The sequence below is a fragment of the Netta rufina genome (assembly GCF_964035555.1).
Source record: "Netta rufina genome assembly, chromosome: W".
In the NCBI taxonomy this organism is placed as follows: Eukaryota; Metazoa; Chordata; class Aves; order Anseriformes; family Anatidae; genus Netta; species Netta rufina.
In genome coordinates, this window is record NC_140139.1 from 15665815 (window position 1) to 15688305 (window position 22491).

Genomic DNA, 22491 nt, shown 5'->3' on the forward strand with positions numbered 1-22491 from the left:
TTGATACCCAACATAGAGAAGGAGTTAGCTTACATTCAGGTGGTGCAATTTCTGCCTGTGTCTTATCACGTAGCTTCCCTGCTTAACTTGCAACTTACAAGGCTCTTACCAATGAGCACTTTTCTGTCCATGCTGACTACAGTTGAATTGCAGGCTACGATTAAACATCAAATGTTTAATATAGGTTGTTAATAACAAACTGCAACTGTTAAGAATATATGCTGAAAAAGATCAGCATGAAGTAGAAGTTCTAGGCTTTGAGTGGTCTGTCCCACACTGATACTGCATGTTTGCACTGAGGCAGAATATCTTTCCATAAACGTGTAAAAGCTAAGTCTAGGCACTTACTGCCAGTATTTTTAGCAAGACTGATTGAGCATTTCTCTAACATATGAGCAAGTATTTGAGGAGCAAGGGATGGGTATGGGCACTTAAAAAGAGACTGCTGAAGGGCAGCTTCATATTTCATAACTGAATTTTGTGAGTGTTTGTCCTCGTTTCGTACTGAAGGGGAGTCTGCTCTAGGCAAAGTTCATGTGAAAGGAAAAGGCACTAGCCTCCCTTTCTGCCATTATTGCTTCCTTGCTGCTCGCTCTGTTCTTCACAGAAAACCAGTATGTTTACTTGCCAAATTCTAGTCTGCCTTCCTAGACTCCAACCTTTGCCTCCTGGGTCTCTTGCCTTGCATAGCCAAACTCTCCCATTCTCCTCTTCTTTATCTCATTTGTTTTATCAGGCTGACTATTACTGGCTTCCCACCCTCACCCCCCAACTTTTTTTTTTTTTTTTTAACAGACTTAGGATGGCTTGTCTTGTTACTTTTCTTCCTGCCAGCCCCCATCCTCAAGATCTCCAATGTAACTTCAGAGGATCATCTTCGATACCTCTGCATCTGAACACTATGGTTTCTCTCCCATGCTGTAGCTGATAGTAGGATGGACTCTGAGTGCAGAGGAGAGGTTGCTTCCTCCATAGTTTACTATTGCATCTCATACTGGTTTGGGTAAGCAATTACAGAGGAAATTTGACTTCTCCATGGAGTAGTGTGTGCCTGATAGCTAGCTGGAAATAGCATACACGGAATTCAGTCAGTGCTCAGAGTTCAGTCTTGAGTTGCAGTAAAGGTGAAACAATTGCAGACTAACAGTTTAGCTTCTAGTGAGCTGCGAAGCGAGTGTGGAGTTCCGATCCGCGGTTCCGTGTTCTCCGTGAGGGGAGCGGCCGGAGACGAACGAAGTGCGTGACAGACTGAAAAGAAGTGCTGTTTTATCCAAGTGTTGATTGGTGGTGCCCAATATGTGGGCCTGGCAGTGTATCTTGTGATCCTATTTTTGCTCTTAAATGCTTTGAGTGTGACAAGAAAAAAGGCGGGAGCATTATCTAAGTAACTAACAGTTTAGAAGCCTTGGTGTATTTGCTGTGGTGTTTGGTCAGTTTCCCAAGTACTGGAGAGGGGGAGGGGGCTGACTGATTATCGAAGCGGTAGAACGGAGAGAGTCATTTCTTTGGTGGTTCGGGTTTGAGCCCTGGGAATCCGGTAAGAAGGGGGAGAGCGAATTTATTTAGGCCTCAATACCTTTTTAAAGCCCCCATATTGACGGATACACAGGAGTGATCCCTTGTTTTGTATGGGCTTACTAAGAAAGTGCATGAGAAAAATCGGCATTCGGCTTGAAATTCGGTCCTGTTGAAATGTAAATTTTGTGGAAAAGGTGGTCATGTTCGTCTAGAAGACGGAAGGCTGAGTGCTTCAGCTCTTTTCCTGAAGTTCCGTGGATTTATGATTGGAACGGGGCTCCTTAATAATCTGAAATAGTAAAGTTTGTATGCGGGAAGAAGCATTTAATCCCAGAGAACTGGGACATTTGGGAAGAAGATTAGGAAAAGATAGTAAAAAGGTTTGCGTGGAAATTGAAACAAAGGGCGGCAACTAATAAGGAACAGTAATAAATAAATAAAAGGGAATGGAAAATCAAAGAAATGAGTAATATCCAAAACAAAGACGTTTTAAAGAAAGCCTCCTTGGGTGCATATTGGCACATTCGAAGGATATTGTTAGAACTTGGAGCGCAGAAAGGAAGAGGACTTCCACTAAGTATTGCAATCAGTGGTGGCCACTACATAAGCTAAATGGCCACTTTATGGATCAGTCGACTGTAACACTATCTTGCAACTAATGTTTTTGAGGAGAGAAGGAAAATAGGATGAAGTGTAGTATACTGATACGTTGTTTCAGCATCTTAGAGAGAAAAGGAGTGGAATTAATTGGCCCTTGACTGAGCCTTTGGTGTTGGCATGAGAAAAGTACAGGCTGGAGAAAGATAAAAGGAAGTGTTAAAAGAGTTGTGGACGGTGTTAAAGGTGTGGCATGTAGTATTTAACAGAGCTGTTTGAAGTTGAATGAGCAGGGAAAGAGGATGTAGGAATGTTAATAGTTCTGCCTCAACAGGAGGCTGTGATCTCAAAATCACCGGTGTGAGCCCTTTGGGGCAGAGGGACCATGATGGGTCCGAGAGAGTTGTCATGGAAACAGAAGAGCAGCTAACTCTTAAAACAACCTGAGTTTATGAGTGAGCTCAGATTGCCGATGGGACCGCTCAGGGAACTGTTGACAATTGCATTCCCCTGACCGACCCCCCACTGAGACTATAGCCACCCCGGAAATAATGAACGGTAAATACCAAAATCTGGTTAAATTGGGAATGGAGAATCAGTTCCAACAAGGTCCAAAAGAAACCCCTATGGAAATTTTGGACCAACTTTGAAATGCAATGGAAAACAAAACAAACAAATGAAACTGGAGAAAATAGGGGCTAAGTTAGAACAAGGAAAATGGACGCTGCCAGACAGGCGAGAGATACTGCCAAAAGCTTATGCGAAGCAAATATTGGGACGTTTGCATGCACAAACACATTGGGGTACAAAGGTGTTAACTGATCATTTGCTAAAACAGTTTGGTTACGTGTTTTTTTTTTTTTTTTTGAAATAGCAAAGCAAATTACACCACGTTGCTTACCTTGTCAGAAGATAAATAAGAAAGTGTTTCGACAAGCAGCCACGGGAGGGAGAAAAACAGCTTATGGGCCTTCCGAGAGAGTACAAGTTGATTTCACTGAATTGCCCAAGGTAGGGAGGATAAAATATCTATTGGTAATAGTAGATCATTTAATGCAATGGGTAGAAGCTTATCCCGTAGCATGAGCTACGGCACAAATGGTGGTAAAAATTCTATTAGAACACCTGATACCTAAATATGGGATAATCCAGTACATTGACTCTGCTCAGGACACACACCTTACTTCTAAAATAATAAAAGTATTCTGTCAATCATTGGGTATTCAGTGGGAATACCATACTCCGTGGCACCCACAAAGCTCAGGGAAAGTAGAAATCATTGAATTGAATTTAATCAAACAATAAAACAACAATTGGCTAAATCAATGATCGAGACACAAATGCCCTGGATGAAATGCTTACCATTGGCACTTCTAAACATAAGAACTAAACCACACAGTGAGACTGGATTATCGCCATATGAAATGTTATATGGTATGCCTTATTCTCAAGGGATGCCTCTAGGCAACAATGTAGTTGAGGGTCGTAGCATCCGGAAATATATAATTACTATTGGAAGGAGATTACAAGAGCTAAGAGAAATTGGAGTGATGGCTCAAACACCACCTTTAGGATTTGCTATTCATAAGATAGAACCAGGAGACAAGGTCTTAAAAAAACCTGGAGGGAAGAATCATTGAACCCCCATATATTGTTTAGCATGACGTCAGATGGTATGGAATACCCCTTTGGCTAGTTTGGGTCACCTGTCTTGGATCTGTCCCCTCCCAGCTGTTACTGCACCCCCAGCCTGCCTGTTGGCAGGACAGAGCAAAAGGCTGAGATGTCCTTGGCTTGGTATAAGCACTGCTCTGCAACAATTAAAACATCGGGGTGTTATCAACACTCTTCTCATCCCAAGCCAAAACACAGCATTCCACCAGCTACTAGGAAGAAAATTAATTCTGTTCTAACTGAAACCAGGACATCTATCCACCCCTTATTCCATACCATTTATGTCATGCTCAGGTTACACTCTTTTCTATACATTCTAATTAGTCACCATTTCATTTAGGGTATATAGTAGTCATGGTAGTGATAACATACAGTATTATATGGTGATTAACATGGTACAATTCAATTCATGGGCTATTCTCACCCAGTATTAAATCCCCTTGAGATACACACCGGACCTCTCAGTTCTTTTGCATCACCCACCAAGTGTATCCAGGTCCCTGAGCAAAAGCAATTCCACGAATAGGTTTGCCTTTTCCTGAGGCAGGAGTAGCCCAGACTGTTTTACCCAGCATATTTCTTACATGCACTACAGGGACTTTATCCCCATCTACAGTACGTAACAAGTTTGATTGGGCAGGTCCAGCTCGGTTGGCAGATCCCCTAGTATTGACTAACCAGGTGGCCTTTGCCAAATGCGTATCCCAATTTTTGAATGTCCCAGCGCCCATTGCTTTCAATGTAGTCTTTAACAGTCCATTGTATCGTTCAACTTTCGAGGAGGCTGGTGCATGATAGGGGATGCGATATACCCATTCAATACCATGCTCTTTGGCCCAAGTGTCTATAAGGTTGTTTCGGTTTCGGAAGTGAGTCCCATTGTCTGACTCTATTCTTTCTGGGGTGCTATGTCGCCATAGGACTTGCTTTTCAAGGCCCAGGATAGTCTTTCAGGCGGTGGCATGAGGCACAGGATATGTTTCCAGCCATCCGGTGGTTGCTTCCACCATTGTAAGTACATGGCGCTTGCCATTGCGAGTTTGAGGGAGTGTGATGTAATCAATCTGCCAGGCCTCTCCATATTTATATTTCAGCCATCGTCTTCCATACCAAAGAGGCTTTGACCGTTTGGCTTGCTTGATTGCAGCACATGTTTCACAGTCATGAATAACCTGTGCTATGGCGTCCATGGTCAGGTCCACCCCTCGATCACGAGCCCATCTGTATGTTGCATCTCTACCTTGATGGCCTGAGGTGTCATGGGCCCATCGGGCTATAAATAATTCACCTTTATGCTGCCAATCCAGGTCCACCTGAGCTACTTCAATCTTAGCAGCCTGATCCACCTGCTGGTTGTTTTGATGTCCTTCAGTAGCCCGATTCTTGGGCACATGAGCATCTACGTGGCGTACCTTTACAGCCAGGTTCTCTACCCGAGCAGCAATATCTTGCCACAATGCAGCAGCCCAGATGGGTTTGCCCCTACGCCGCCAGTTGTTTTGCTTCCATTGCTGTAACCATCCCCACAGGGCATTTGCTACCATCCATGAATCGGTGTAGAGATAGAGAACTGGCCATTTTTCTCGTTCAGCAATGTCTAAAGCCAGCTGAATGGCCTTCACTTCTGCAAACTGACTCGATTCACCTTCTCCTTCAGCAGCTTCTGCAACTCGTCGCGTAGGACTCCATACAGCAGCCTTCCATCTCCGATGCTTCCCTACAATACGACAGGACCCATCAGTGAACAGGGCATATTTCTTTTCATTCTCTGGTAACTGGTTGTACAGTGGGGCTTCTTCAGCACGACCCACCTCCTCCTCTGATGATATCCCAAAGTATTTGCCTTCTGGCCAGTCCATAATCACTTCCAATATTCCTGGGCGACTGGGGTTTCCTATTCGAGCCCGCTGAGTAATCAGTGCAACCCACTTGCTCCATGTAGCATCGGTTGCATGATGTGTAGAGGAGACCCTTCCTTTGAACATCCAGCCTAGTACTGGCAATCGGGGTGCTAGGAGGAGCTGCGCTTCAGTACCGACCACCTCCGAAGCAGATCGAGCTCCTTCATATGCTGCCAATATCTCCTTTTCAGTTGGAGTATAGCGGGCCTCAGATCCTCTGTATCCCCGACTCCAAAACCCCAGGGGCTGACCTCGAGTTTCCCCAGGTTCTTTCTGCCAGAGGCTCCAGGTGGGGCCGTTCTCCCCGGCTGCAGTGTAGAGCACATTCTTAACATCTGTTCCTGTTCGAACTGGCCCAAGGGCTACTGCATGAACTATTTCCTGCTTGATTTGTTCAAAGGCTGTCGTGGTTCCGCTCGAGTGGGCAGCCGAGCTCCACCACAGCCGCTCTCTCACTCCCCCTCCTCAAAGAGGAATGGGGAGAAAATATGTGAAAAGGGCTCAAGGGTTGAGATAAGGACGAGAAAATCACGCAATAATTATTGTAAAGGGCAAAACAGACTCGGCATAATGAGATAGTAAGATTTATTGCCTATTACTAACAAGCGATAGAAGTGAGAAAACAAAGGGAAAAAAAAAACAAAAGCACCTTCCCCCCCATCCACCCTCTTCCACCTCCTCCCCCCCAGAGGCGCGGGGGAATGGGGGTTATGGTCAGTCTACAGCACTTCTTCTCTGCCGCTCCTTCTCGGTCACTCCCGTCCCCTGTGCTGTGGGGTCCCACCCACGGGATGCAGTCCTTGATGAACTGATCCGGCGTGGGCTTCCCACAGGCAGCAGCTCTTCCAGAACTGCTCCGGATATGGGTCCGTACCACGGGGTCCATCCCTCAGGAGAAAACTGCTCCAACCTGGCTCCCCTACGGGCAGCAGCTCCTGCCAGGTCACCTGCTCCTGCGTGGTCTCCTCTCCACGGGCTACAGGTCCGGCCCGGAATCTGCTCCGGCAGGGGTCTTCCACAGGCGGCAGCCTCTGTCGGTGCAGGGCCACCTGCTCCACCGTGGTCTCCTCCACGGGCTGCAGCGTGGAACCCTGCTCCACCGTGGTACTCCATGGGCTGCAGGGGGACATCCTGCTTCACCATGGTCCTCACCACAGGCCGCAGGGGACTTCTGCTCCGGCGCCTGGAGCACCTCTCCCCCTCCCTCTACACTGACCTTGGCACCTGCAAGGCTGTTTTCTCACTCCCTTGACTCTCCCGGCTGCTGTGTGGCGCAACATTTTTTTCCCTGTCTTAAATATGCTCTCACAGAGGCGCAAACAACATCGCTTATTGGCTCAGCTCTGGAAAACAATGGGGCCCTTCCCAAACATGGGGCAGCTTCTAGATCTTTCTCACAGAAACCACCCCTATGGCCCCCTGCTACCAAAACCTTGCCACGTAAACCCACTACAAAGCTTGTCATTGCTCAGGGCCCCATTCAAACTCATTCTTCTTACGGGTTACTTGGTAGAGCGGGTTTATAATCAGACTGTAATTTGGGATGTGCATTCTCCAAAACCCCACGACACCTAGGAAAGTCTGTGTTTCTTTTTTGCTAGTTGGTGGAGACATAGCTGTTATTTTGTTGATCACATCCATTGGGATCTGACGACGTCCATCTTGCCATTTTATTCCTAAAAACTGGATCTCTCGTGCAGGTCCTTTGACTTTATTTTGTTTTATGGCGAAACCGGCTTTCAGAAGGATGTGGACTTATTCTCTTCCCTTTCTCGAAAACTTCCTCTGCTGTGTCACCCCACACAATAATGTCATTGATGTACTGCAGGTGTTCAGGAGCTTCCCCCTGCTCTAGCGCAGACTGGATCAGTCCATGGCAAATGGTAGGGCTGTGTTTCCACCCCTGGGGAAGCCGATTCCAAGTATATTGGACTCCCCTCCAAGTGAAAGCAAATTGTGGCCTGCACTCTGCTGCTAGAGGGATGGAGAAAAATGCATTAGCGATATCAATTGTGGCGTACCACTTGGCTGCCTTCGATTCAAGTTCGTACTGAAGTTCCAGCATGTCCGGCACTGCAGCACTCAGTGGTGGCGTGACTTCGTTCAGGCCACGATAGTCCACTGTTAGTCTCCACTCGCCATTAGACTTTCGCACTGGCCATATGGGACTATTGAAAGGTGAATGAGTCTTGCTGATCACTCCTTGGCTCTCCAATTGACGAATTAGCTTATGGATGGGAATCAGGGAGTCTCGGTTAGTGCGATATTGCCGCCGGTGCACAGTTGTGGTAGCGATTGGCACTTGCTGTTCTTCGACCCTCAGCAACCCCACAACAGAGGGGTCCTCTGAGAGACCAGGCAAGGTAGATAATTGTTTAATGCCCTCTGTCTCTAAGGCAGCTATACCAAAAGCCCACCGGAACCCTTTTGGGTCCTTGCAATATCCTCTTCTAAGATAGTCTATGCCAAGGATACATGGAGCATCCGGGCCAGTCACAATGCGGTGCTTTTCCCACTCATTCCCAGTCAGACTCACTTCAGCCTCCAATACAGTCAACTGCTGAGATCCCCCTGTCACTCCACAAATACAGATGGGCTCTGGTCCTTTATAGCTCGATGGCATTACAGTACATTGTGCACCGGTGTCTACTAAAGCCTTATACTTCTGTGCATCTGACGTGCCAGGCCATCGAATCCACACAGTCCAATAAACTCGATTGTCCCTTTCCTCCCCCTGGCTGGAGGCAGGGCCCCCCTAATCCTGGTCAGAATCTTCTTTGTTTCTGTGTTTGAAGGACTGTCTTCTGGAAGTTGGAGCAGCAAACTTTTCAGAGAATCCCTTTTTCCTGATTGTTTTCTTTTGCAACTCACATACCCGTGCCTCTAGGGTCGCGGTAGATTTTCCATCCCATTTTCTCATGTCCTCTCCATGGTCTCGTAAGTAAAACCACAGGGTGGCACGGGGTGAGTACCCACCATATCGTCTTCCTTGTGTGGATGAACGCCTACCCCTGATAGCTGAGACACTGCTCTGTACAGGTGCGGAGGAGAATAATCTCTCTTCAAGTTGGTGAACCTTTTCAGAAAGTTTCTCCACAGTGTTCTCTTTTGGTCGGTGGACACTGGTTGGTTCAGGTGGGGAGGAAGATAGATTCTCTTCCAGTTGGTGAACCTTTTCAGAAAGTTTCTCCACAGCTGAGACGCAGGCCTGTAAGGAAGAGGAGAGACTTTCTTCGTACTGCCGGAGTTGTTTAGCCACTTCATCCACTGTGGGTTCCTCATCCTCTTTCCAGGCCATTATTGCCAATGAGCTGGCATATGATGATGGTGCACTCCGTACAAACTTCCGCCACATGGGTCGTGTACACCTGACTTCATCTGGATCTTTGGATGTTTGTCTGAGGTCTGGATCCTCATAAATCACTTCCCGTATGGCTAATTCCCTCAGGTACTGGATTCCCTTCTCCATAGTGGTCCACTTGCCTGGTAGACATAAAAGTTCTTCCTTGAAGGGATACCTTTCCCTCACAGCTGAGAGGAGACGCCTCCAGAGGCTGTGAGATTGTGCTCCATCTGCAATTGCTTTGTCAATGCCGGCGTCTCGAGCAAGGGATCCCAGCTGCCTGGCTTCCCTGCCATCTAATTCCACACAATTGGCTCCAGTGTCCCAGCACTGGAGCAGCCAGGTGACAAGCTGCTCACCTATACAACGACCAAAATCTTTTCGCACATCTCGTAGCTCGCGCTCATATAGGCTTTCGGGTAGTTACTGTTGATTTCTCAGCATCCTCATCTTCCTCCTCCTGAATCCTTGATGGCCCAGCGTCATCATCATCTCTATACCTAGATTTGGCAGAAGACTCTCTGCGTTCTAAACGACCTGAATCTCTATACCATCTTTTCACCTTCTCTACAGGGGCAGCTTGCACTGCTACAGCTCATTTCTCTGACCTTGTTACAGGGTCTGCCACAGGGGTTGGAATACCCTCTGCAGGGTCAACTTGCACTGCTACAGCTCGTTTCTCTGACCCAGCTGCAGGAGCTGGAGCGGCTGCAGGAACTGGAGTTGGAGCAGCTGCAGGAGCTGGAGCTGGAGCGGCTGCAGGAGCTGGGACTGGAGCAGCTGCAGAGTCCACCGTAGGGGTCACAGTGGCCGTTGGATCTGTCACAGGGCTTGGAGTGGCTGCAGGGTCTGTCACTAAGTTGATAGCAGTATCCATGGCAGCTCGATAGGCATGAGCCAGGCCCCAGCACGTTACAATGATTTGTGTTACTTTGGAACTGCCAGAATCATGACACCTTTTTTTCAAGCATTCTGCCAGTTTTTGAGGATTTTGCACTTGTTCAGGGGTGAATTTCCAAAACACTGGGGGTGCCAACTGCTCTAGATGCCTGCCCATATCCTCCCATACTCCCTGCCACCCACAACTATACTGCCTCCGAGCAGATCTCCGGATGAGCTTCCTAAGTAGTTGTTTAACTTTAAGCAGAACCTGAAGCGCATTCAGGAGGCAGAACAACAAGACTATGCTGGTCTGAGTATCCCAAGGATATTCAATATCTTGGAGAGCTATTGTAACAAGGTTGGAGGATAAGAGGGTGGTGAAGGAGGAAGGCATAGTGATCAAGGAGGATACAGGGGTGGTGAAGGAGAAAGGGAGAGTAATCAAGTAAGAAAAAATATCTTCCCCTTTCCCCTCCACAGATTGACTCCTTAATGGAAAAAAGCAATAGGTGTAATTGCTAATAGTTTCCAAGATACAGTTTCCAAAATACAGAGTCGACGATGTTACTGAGTACAAATACCAGGTTAGAGTCATGACCAGATATCTCATCGTCTCGTAAGCCATTGCTACAACACTCAGTACCATAATGATCTGAAACCAGGGCCCGGAGAGGATAAACAACATGACAGAGAACAAATACGGAAAATAATGTGCTATAATACTCAATTTGGAAAACAGGCGCAGCACAGTTGAGATTAAAGCAATCAGCATTATGACAAGTGACTATTAAGCAGGTCTAATACTTACACCAATTTTAGTTTAACACACTCTGGTCAGATCTGCCTTTATCTCAACCTTTCGAGCCCCACGTTGGGCGCCAAAAAGACTGTCGTGGTTTAACCCGGCTGGCAGCTAAACACCACGCAGCCGTTTGCTCCCCCTCCCCCTCCCTCTCTGGGACGGGGGAGAGAAATGGAAAGTGAAGCCCGTGAGTTGAGATAAAGACAGTTTAATAAGACAGGAAAATAATAATAACAATAATAATAATAATACAATGGTGATAATAGTACTACTACTACTAATATGTACAAACAAGTGATGCACAATGCAATTGCTCACCACCCGCTGACTGATGCCCAGCCTAACCCCGAGCAGTCCGGCCCCCTCCCCCGGCTAGCCACCCCTATATATTGTTTAGCATGACGTCAGATGGTATGGAATACCCCTTTGGCTAGTTTGGGTCACCTGTCCTGGGTCTGTCCCCTCCCAGCTCTTACTGCACCCCCAGCCTGCCTGTTGGCAGGACAGAGCAAAAGGCTGAGATGTCCTTGGCTTGGTATAAGCACTGCTCTGCAACAATTAAAACATTGGTGTGTTATCAGCACTCTTCTCATCCCAAGCCAAAACACAGCATTCCACCAGCTACTAGGAAGAACATTCTGTTCTAACTGAAACCAGGACAGATGAGAAGAGTGCTGATAACATGCTGATGTTTTAATTGTTGCAGAGCAGTGCTTACACCAAGCCAAGGACGTTTCAGCTTCTCACTCTGTCCTGCCAGTGAGCAGGTTGGGGGTGCAGCAAGAGCTGGGAGGAGGGCCAGACTGCTCAGGGTTAGGCTGGGCATCGGACAGCTGGGCATCAGCAGTGGTGAGCAATTGCATTGTGCATCACTTGTTTCATACACATTATTAGTAGTAGTACTATCATCATTGTCATTGTCATTATTATTATTTATTATTATTATTTATTATTATTATTATTTATTATTATTATTATTTATTGTTATTTTTCTTGTCTTTATCTCACCTCACAAGCTTCACTTTCCCATTTCTCTCTCCCATCCCAGAGAGGGAGGGGGTGAGGTGAGTGAATGGCCGTGTGGTGTTTAGCTGCCAGCTGGGTTAAACCACAACAGAAAGAAAAGCTGTCAATGAACTTGTAAAAGAAACGAAGAAAATTGCACATGTCCCAGTTCAAACTTGGAATGGAATCGATCTAAGAGGATTATGGGAGGGGGCTTTATTGGCAGTGATTGTTTTGCTAAAATAAGGATGGTTGTATTGGGGATATGTGGAGAATTGTTAATAATTCCATGTTTAATACCTTCTATTACCAGACTGATACACTCAGTTATACAAGGAATGCAAATATCTGCAGTACCTGTTGTGGGAATAGAAATGTTGTTTTTGCAGAGTTCCGTTGTTTAGAGGGAAGGAATCTGGTTCTGAGATATGCTTGCAGTGATAAGAAAGCTTAGCAGGCGATCTTGTAAAATGCAGACAACCAGACTCCTTAGGACAATTAGGTGAAAATGGCGGTGTCAAGTCAGACAAGTGAAGAAACATTACCTCTCCAAGCAGTAAAAATGTCAAAAGAAATTTGAAATTTAACAGGCCGGCAACTGAAGGCTATGCATTGTTTGTGAAGCATTGGATAGATTGTGAACCTGGATTACCCCCTCAGTGGGGAAACGGGGGAAGGTCCTGTCATCAAAAAGCATGTAAACTGTGTTTTGGAACTAGTAGGTGCGCTCTCCTGCTTGTGGGGTGCCCGCCATTGCAATCGCGAACAAATTACTACTTCACTGAGATCCTCGCCTGAGCCTAAGTTATTGGCTACGGAGTTTCTCACACTGTTGTCCCAGAACCAGGGAAAAGAGAAAACCCATTGCCTGATGATAATAAAAACAAAAGAATATCCAAAATTGATACCAATTTGTCAAGTATTGACTCGATTGGAAAGGAAAACACGAATCAATACCATGAAAAAGGAGATGGGGGATTGTGAAATATGTTCATCTGATTCGTGTCAATATGGAAGAATGCTAGGGCCTCATAATGAAATGTGACCTTCTGTCTTACATCCCCTTGTATAAATAACCACAAGTCCAAGAGAAACAGTGGTTAGTGTATATAGTTCTTGTATCTTGCCAAAGAATGGTCTAGCAGTTCGTGTTGATAGAGGGTTTGAAGGGTAAACCTTGAGACTCGCGTCTGGGAGATAAGAGAATAGGGGGGAGTTTTTTGAGATAATTGCTGACTATTGCAGGAGACACAACTTTCTGACATCTGGCCCAGAGACTACTAAATAAGGGGGGGGGGGGAAGCTGAAGAACGACCAAAGGACAAAACCTGTGAGGAAGACTACGAGCCTTCAATACGAGCGACCCCCAGAGGGACCACCGGAGACTGATACGTATGCATCCGTGGGATGGTTCGGGTCCCGGGAAACTGATTATAATACCCCTGCCTTTTCCAAAAGTGGTGATGAATATGTATTAGCCTAGGAGCATAAAAACCAGCCGCCTGATGTAACTGGTGTGCGTCTTCGTGGAGCAGAGACTCCCAGCGCACCCAGCGCTGTTTGCTTACCTCTATTCCTTTAATAAATTGTAAACTTTGATTGTAACCCTATTTGGGACTCAGTCATTTATAACAATATACAATAGCATATTTGTCTCTAATACTTACAAGGCGAAGTTCTGAGATCATATTTCATAGACTGCTTCCTACAGATTTCAAGAAATCCAATTGTTCTGAAGTATAGCCGTGCTCTATTACTATCTAAAGGGAACAAACTGTTTTGAAACCCATTACAGATTGGATTTTTTTAATTTATTTAAATAAGCTTGTCTCTGCAGCTTTCCTTTGTGATACTGATCTTCGGAGAGGCAGATTCTTAACAAGATACAATCAAATTGCATTTTAATGTCTAGTTTTGTATGTTAAAGACACACAGTATCTGGGTACAGCAAGGTTCCTAGATACACTAAATGACAAGGATCTTTCTGAAGTATTCCTTATTTTTTCAGTGTTCTTTTCAAATTGTGGACAGCAGGATGAGGTAGAATATCAAACATGGTGACTGTTTTTTACCCAGAGGACACTAGTAGGGAAAAGGAGTTGGTCTGAGTTGACCTTGACATGCTTAAGGGGTTGGCACATGAGAACCTTGTGAAGTTCAAGAAGGCTAAGTGCAAGGTTCAACACCGTCATCAAGGCACTCCCAAGAATGAATGCAGGCTGGTTGATGAGTGGATTGGGAGCAGCCCTGCAGAGAAGGACTTGGGAGTGTTGATGGATGAAAAGCTCTACATGAGCCAGCGATGTGCAGTTGCAAACCAGAAAGCTAGCCGTATCCATACATCAAAAGTATGACCAGAAGGTCCAGGGAAGTGATTCTCGCTCTCTACTCTACTCCTGTGAGGCCCCATCTGCAGTGCTGCATTCAGCTCTGGGGACTCCAACATAAGAAATAAATCTGTTAGAGCAGGTCCAGAGCAGGGCCACGAAGTTGATGAGGGCTGGAGGACCTCTCCTATGAAGACAGGCTGAGAGAACTGGGGTTGCTTAGCCTAGAGAAGAGAGGGCTCTGAGGAGACCTTATAGTGGCCCTCTAGTACCTAAAGCAGGCTTCGGGTAAGCTGGGGAGGGACTTTTTGTCAGGGAGTGTAATGACAGGACAAGGAGTAATGGCTTTAAACTAAAAGGGTAGATTTAGATTAGATAAAAGGAAGAAATTCTTTACTATGGGTGGTGAGGCACTGGAACAGGCTGCTTGGGGAAGTTGTGAATGCCCCATCCCTGGAAGTATTTAAGGCCAAGTTGGATGGGGCTTTGAGCAATCTGGTCTAGTGGGAGGTGTCATAGAATCATAGAATGATTTGTGCTGGAAGGGAACTTGAAGGTCATCTACTCCCCCCTGCCATAGGCAAGGACACCTTCTGGTTATAAATGTAAAATCAGTGCGATAAAATAAAAGGCTTCTGTATAAGATAGCACAAGTAAAATGTTCGTCATAGGAAGAGCTTATTAGCTACTTCCAGCCAGAATGATTAGGGATAAGAGTTCTTGCATCTGAAATAGTTTTATACAGCTACCGAATTTGTGCCAGAGCCTATTTCTGGGTTTCCTTTGACTTACTGCAGTCTCCCTTTGCCAGTAGTACCCTGAAGCTCAAGTTTGTTCCTGAAACATTAATATACTTCATTTCTGGAGTTACATGTTCTGACTTGGAAAAAATTCTTGGTGCTGTATATTAATATTGAGTAAGTCAGCAGAATGCAAAATCCTGTTCTTACTCTATTTTGCAGATGTTATTCTCCCAGAGGAGTCAGATCACTTTGTTGTTGTTGTTGTTGTTTTAATTCCCTTCTGACAGGTGTCTTCTTTGGCCATAGCTAGTGGAAATGGCTTGCTAATAAAAGGAGGGAAAGAGGCAGCATACAGCAATCAAATCCTTCATCATCTGACTCAAGAAGCACTCTCCATTCATGGAGTCAAAGATGCAGTGCAAGTAGTAAGTGTCTAGAATTAAAGCAACAACTTTTGTGCTGTAGCGTGTAGAAAAAGCACAGGCAGAACTTGAGAATTCAGGCCATTGACTGTTTGTGTCACAACTTTCATGTGTGAATACAAGCAAGGAAGTGGAAGATCTCTGCCATTTGGAGAAGCTGATAGATCTAATCATTCCACATGGTCCATCCCAGCTAGTCAGGAATACCCAGAAAGCTGATAAGGGAATTCCAGTGATGGGACACAGTGAAGGGATCTGTCATGTGTATGTGGACACAGATGCCAGCGTGGAGAAGGCCACATGAATAAGTAAGCTGTGAGAGGGTGACTTGGATACCATGAGTGTAACTGAACTTCACATTTGGAATATGTGGTATGGTTATAATAATAACCATACGTAATAATAATTCACATGCTCTTCAAATTCGTTGTCATAAATGTTATGTAACTAATTTTTTAGTCTTAACCCTCAGAGACTCAAAGTGTGAATATACTGCTGCCTGTAATGCTTGGGAAACACTCCTAATTCACTGAGACCTGCTGAGAACCTCGTTGTTTGATCAGATCATAGACACGTTGAGAGTAGAACAGGTTAGTCATTTATACTTGTGTTGGCTTTTGTTTTGTTTTATTTACTTTTTGTTCATTTTAGGAGCCCTTGGTCTTGCTGACATAGCCCTATGTAGTTTTATGATAACATAACACTTATGTTACCCACATGTCTCTTTGTACACCTAAATGAACTTTCGGAGAGCTTTCTTGGCTTCTCCATGCAACCCCAAGCTTTTCCATAGAAACGATCTGCAAGCAGCTTTGGGGTGGCTGCATGCCATTGCTGGGATACAACTACTTCCTTTTACATAGAAAAAAATCATTCTCTGCCTTGGAAGAGCATTTCCACAACCCTTTCTCTACTACTCTTAATTCTGACTTAATGGCTGGCAACCTCCCAGACCCAAATACTATTCTGATTAAATCTATTAACTTACATTCTTACCTCAGTCATTTCCCATTTTATGTTTCTCCTCCACTAATCTGCTTCATCCACATATTTTGAACATTTTGCCTCACTTGCCTTTATTCCCACCCATTTTCCCGCCCATTATTTCCCCCTCCCACTGTTCCACAGGAACAGTGAAAGGCCACTGTCCTACATAATTGCTTTGACATGCGTAATGTTTTGTAGCAGAGATGCATCACGAGAGAAATATTTGTGAAGTACTTAAATTACACTTAAAACATGGATTTTTCACATAGCATTTCCATTTGGCAAATAGTGTATACAAGCAGTGATTGATGCAGGCAAACATGGTAAAATAGGTCATGTTCTGATAATGTTAAAGTCATATTAAGAGAAGCTGCCAGATAGCTAGTTAGGAGCAAGTCCTCACTTGTTTGTGTTTTCTTTTTGTCTTTTTTTTTTTTTAATGTCTGGTTTGGTTGTGTTTTGTTTTGTGTTTTTTTTCATAGAATACCCTGAGTTGCAAAGGACCCATGAGGACTACCAAGTTCAACCCCTAGCTCCACACAGGACCACCCAGAAATCAGACCATACATCTTGGAGTGTTGCCCAAACACTTCTTGAACTCCAGCAGGCTCAGTGCTGTGACCACTGTCCTGGGAGCCTGTTCCAGTGCCCAGCCACCTCTTGGTGCAGAACCTTTCCCTAACGTCCAGCCTGACCCTCCCCTGTCACAGCTCTATGCCATTCCCTTGTGTCTTGTCGCTGTCACCTGAGAGAAGAGATCAGCACCTGCTCCTCCACTCCTCCCTCTCATTGTTAAGGTGTCTTAGCTGCTACGAATAAAATCAGAGATTGATGATGCATTAGATCTTCTTCATCAGGATCGTAAAATAACTGAAAGTCCTTGCCTTGTTTTGGGCCCAGTAACTCTTTTGTGTCTGAAACATACACTTTGGAGAGGGCTGGTGTCAGTTTACAAAAGAAAAGGATAATAACAGGTAAAGTCTTTTGTAGGGGAGACTTGCAAACCTGGAAATGTCTGCCTTCCTCGAAACTCCCCTCATTTTATATTGCTGACTTTGACATTATATGGCATAGGCTATCCCTTTGGTTAACTTTGAATCAGTTGTGGTTATGTGCTCTCCTAACTTTTAGCAGACCCTCGACCTTCTCACTGTGGGGGGAGAAGAGAAAGCCTTGGAACTGTGTGAGCACTGTTTAGCAACAGCCAAAACAGTGGTTTGTTTAAGGCAAAAATCCAAAATGTAGCAGTATAGGGACTGCTATGAAAAAAATTAACTCTATCCTAGCTATACCCAGAACAACAAGCTGCACTTTTCGCCTGTTACGCATTGGTACAATCTACAGCACAAAATACTTCTGGTATTGCAGGTATTCTGGTATTCATGTATTCATGGTATTCAGGTATTCATGTATTCTGGTATTGCAGGTATTCTGGTATTCATGCTGGCCCAAAGTTTGCCTCTTACTTGACATTCAACCCCTCAAAAGTGAAATCTCTCCACGATGAATATGGGGATCTGGAGAGCTGCATTGAGGTTGTGGACAGTGTACAAGAGGCTGTCGAACATATCCACAAGTATGGAAGTTCTCACCTGGATGTTACCGTCACGGAGAATGGTTTGTGACCAATCTGTTCCCTTAAGCTTCTGCTTTGGTTTCACTGTGGGATCTTGTTATTAGCATAACTACTTACATTGCAGTAGTTTCTCTTATCTTGGTTCTGTAGTGAGCATAATCAGCTGGAACCCAATGAGCTAAATCTATCTGTAGTTGTGTTTAATTCAAGGAGAACATGTTGTGTGCCCTTATTCCAGGAGGTGAAGGCATGTGTTTGAGCAACTGGCCAACAGCAAGTCAACGCATGCTCTTGTCAGGCAGATTGCTTTGTGTTCCTGTATTGTACAGACTTACCACATCAGACAGTTTTGCAGAAACATCTCCTGAATTCTGGAGATGTCTTTAGGCCTCAGAAGGAGGAAGAGATGAGCTTCTATAGAGGGAATATGGATTGTAGGAAAGATCAGACTATATACGTTTTGTCTTCCCAGGTCGCTTTTAAGTCTTGCAAACAAGGACCACAAGTGTTTTTCCCCATCTCTCCCAGTCCTTTATTTTCCAGTTCCGCATCTGTAGCGTAAAAGCTGCATGTATCTCAGTTCCCAGTTTCTTGCTCCTTTGATGCCGCGAACTTCTGTTTCTATGTGCCACTCTGTGCTTCTTCCACTCCTCTGCATGAGGTTTGAACACTCTGCCACTTCAAAACGTAGCTAGAACTGCTCCCAGCCAAAGGATGACTCTCAAGGCTAAAACTTCTTAGAGTCAGCTACAGTAAGGTCATTTTGATTTGTGGCTCATCAGTGTGAGATTCAAGCAGGCATTTGTTTCTGTACCTTCTGCAGAAATTAAACGAGTAGCACCTAAAGGCATGCATTTGATACTGTAAGCCACTACCTGGTGCACTAGTGATTTACTTGGGTGTGTACTGGAGATAGAGTTCATCTTTAGCATTCGTCCCATTGCTCTGGGCAACTGACTTGCAGCTTACAGCCTTACAGAGAAAGGCATCCTCCAGAGTACTAAGGCTCGTACAACTCTGCTTGAGGTTGCTCCAATCTCGCATGTTCTGTGTTGAACTGGGTTAGTTAGCTGACTTCATGTGGTGTTTCTGCATTCTCTTTCCCAAATACTGTTTTCAGTATAAACTTAATATAGGACTTTCCATTAATTTCCATTAATTCCATTATTATAGGGCTTTCCATCTGGAATAGTTCCATGTATCCATTGAGATAATGTAGAGCTGAACATGTAGTTTAACTGTCTGACTGCAAAATGTAGCTTGGGGCTGCTGTCACTTCTTCCCAGTCATACAGCTATCCCTGTTTGCGAGGTCTAGGCTGTAGTAAGAATTAGACATCTTTTCACTTCTTGTCTTTGCAAGCTTCTTGTAATATTTACAGTTGTGTCTATGTGATAAACATATTACGAAGAAGGTGGGTATGAACATGCTTTAATCCAGGCTGTTAAATACTGTCTGATAATGTTGCAGGTGAAAGTTCTGGTATTGTATCTCTTCACAGTATGAGGCTGTGCCTATTTGACTGCATGATCACTCTGTACTGTATCCTATTTTCTTCTCTGCCTCTTTTTCAGAGAAAACAGCGGAGTTCTTCCTCCAGCATGTGGACAGTGCTTGGAATGCCAGTAACCGATTCTCTGATGGATAGAGATTTTTTTTTTTTTTTTTTCTGCAAGTGATATTATTACATTGTTTATTTACATGTTTTTGTTTTTGGCGTGTAATCTGTTATGCTCCTAGATTTTTCTTCCTCTGTAAAAGAAAGGTTGAGCTACTTCCAGCTGAAAAAGTTTCAGTTACTTGCTTGATCATATTGTTCTTTCAATATTCAAAGCTGAAGCAAAAGCATGGGGATTGCTGCTTCTAGAGAAACACCAGTTCTCTCACTAGAGTACAATGCTTTCTCAAAAACATGACAGGCCATTGGCTCAGGGTAGCAATCATGCAGCTTATCGGTCACAGTGCGCACAAGAGCATCAGGTCCCCGTCTCGTCACAGAGCCTATCCGTGGTGTCTCCACTCCACTCTGTGCCCCATCCCGTTCCTTAGAGTCAGTACACGGAGATCCCCTACTGCGACAGCATGTAATGTTGGAGGCGTTGGAAGTCCTGATCCATCCATTTGGAGCAGGAGACTGTGTTTTTATGCAAACGTGGAAAGAATCGAAGCTGCAACGTGAGTGGTAAGGACTGTTCCAAGTGCTCCCGACTCCTGAGATGGCAAGAAGAATGGCTGAGAAAAGTGCCTGTTCCCGTCCTGGTCTCCATTCTGCCAGCCTGCTCCTTTTCATTCCTTCTTTCTGCTTCTTTATTGATGACATAAATTCATCACATTGTGTTGCCTTCCTTTTTTTTTTTTTTATCTTGAGGGCAGGCTCCCCTCTTGTACCCTTCTCTCCACAGCAGTTCTTTTCAAAACAACTTTTCATTGGTCAAACAACTTTGCAAATAACAGTAACAGTAAACACCCAGAAACTTCCATGCCTCAATGGCTGGAGAACAAGAAACCCGAGACTGCATGGAGTCTCCTGAATCACCCTTCTTTGTTCCCTCTAAACTCTTTTATATTCCTGATGGCCTCGTCGTTAAGAGTCTAGTGTTATCTCAACCACGGGGCTTTCCAACCCCCATGGCCGCTCTCCCAAATCTTCCAATTTCTTTATTAATATCTACCATTTTCTCGACACGAATTACCACTCCAAAAATAACATTGATATGGGGGCAACATATTCGGTTCTAAATCAAGCATTAATGCCTTTAGGGAATGATTATGTTAGGGTAAAAGGTGCAACCGATCAACCTGAAAAGGCTTATTTTTGTCAACCTTTGAAGTACGAGTTAGGGAAACAATGGGGCATACACAGATTTTTATATATGCCTAACTCCCCATGGGCACTCTTAGGTAGAGATTTGTTAGAGCAGTTAGAAGCAGTAATAAAATTTGAAAAAGGGGAGATTACTCTGGAAGTAAATGATCAACAATATATAGAGATAATGAGTTTAGCCCTAGTCAACCTTCCAATGGAAGGAAAAGTTAATGAAGAAGTCGTAAACCGGGTATACCCAGGCGTATGGGCTACTGATGTACCTGGAAGAGCTAAAAATGCCCCACCTGTTGAGATTCGACTCAAGGAGGGAAAGCAGCCGGTAAGGATCAAGCAGTACCATCTGAAGAGGGAAGATAGGGAAGGAATTTGACCAATAATAAAACTGAAAGTAGGATTGTTGAGGGAATGTGAATCCGATTTTAATACCCCTATATTACCTGTCCACAAGCCGGATGGGTCATATAGGGTGGTCCAGGATCTATGGGCAATAAATAACTGTATTAACACCAGAACTAGCCTGGTTTACAGTTTTAGACTTAAAGGATGCCTTCTTTTGCCTCCCTCTCCATGAAGCCAGCCAGAAAATATTTGCATTTGAATGGGAAAACCCCAAGAGTGTGCGTAGGACCCAACTCACCTGGACGGTGTTACCCCAAGGATTCAAGAATAGCCCCACAATATTTGGAAGTCAGTTAGCGAAAGATCTGGAATCCTGGGAGGCCCCACCAGGAGAAGGGAAATTACTGCAATATGTAGATGATATTCTGACTGCTACTAGAACAAGGGACACCTGCCTGACTTGGGCAGTGAATCTGCCAGACTTTGACGGACTCCAAGGGTACAGGGTATCTAAGAAAAAGGCCCGAGTAGTACAACAACAGGTAACCTATTTGGGATATGAAATCAGTGCTGGGGAAAGGACCTTGAGACAGGCTCGAAAAGAGGCAATATTCCAAACTCCAAGACCACAAACAGTGAAGGAACTACAGACCTTTTTGGGGATGACCGGGTGGTGCCGTCTATGGATTTATAATTATGGACTGCTTGTTAAACCCCTGTATGCACTCACAACTACTGAACAGAAATGCCTTCAATGGAACAAGGAAGCAATACAAGCTTTCAAGCTACTGAAGAAGGCCCTGATGTCAGCTCCAACTTTGGGACTCCTAGATGTGAGTAAGCCATTTTACCTTTTTTCACACAAGAAGCAGAGAATTGCCCTGGGAATATTAGCACAAGACGTGGGACTATACCGTAGAGCAGTTGGTTATTTCTCCAAACAATTGGACACAACTGCAAAGGGATGGCCTGGATGTTTGTGAGCGGTTGAGGCCGTAGTACTAAACATCCAGGAGGCCCGAAAATTTACCTTGGGCCAGAAAATAACTGTTAGTATCCCATGCGGTATCTGCAGTACTGGAAGCAAAAGGTGGACATTGGCTCTCCCCGCAAAGATTTTTGAAATATCAGGCTACAGTGGTGGAACAGGATGATGTGGAAATTGTAGTCACTAACATTGTCAATCCAGCTTCTTTTCTCAGTGGGAACACAGGGGAACCAGTGTATCACAACTGTCTGGAAACCATCAAAGCAGTATATTCGTGCCGTCCAGATCTGAAAGACAATCCTATGGAAGACACGGAAAACTGGTTCACTGATGGGAGCAGCTAAATCGTAAGTGGCAAACGACACGCTGGTTATGCAGTTACCACTTGCAAAGGTAATAGAATCTGTGCCTTTACCTGCGAACGCTCCACAAAAGGTGGAAATAATTGCTCTGACCAGAACCTTGGAATTCCTTTTACATTCCTGATGGCCTCATCAATAAGAGTCTAGTGTTATCTCAACCACGGGGCTTTCCGACCCCCATGGCCACACTCCCAAATC

At 44.8% G+C, this 22491-nt stretch overlaps 1 pseudogene across 1 annotated transcript in view; it reads left to right on the plus strand.

Annotated features, from left to right (window-relative positions):
* The window catches only part of LOC311220868 (delta-1-pyrroline-5-carboxylate synthase-like), a 31449-nt pseudogene extending 12024 nt beyond the window's left edge, over positions 1-19425 (plus strand). The window contains exons 6-10 of the transcript in view: positions 15080-15217; positions 15327-15522; positions 15674-15821; positions 17628-17818; positions 19352-19425. The product of the transcript in view is annotated as a delta-1-pyrroline-5-carboxylate synthase-like (transcript). The remainder of the gene's footprint in view (positions 1-15079; positions 15218-15326; positions 15523-15673; positions 15822-17627; positions 17819-19351) is intronic.
* Positions 19426-22491: the final 3066 nt, after the last annotated feature.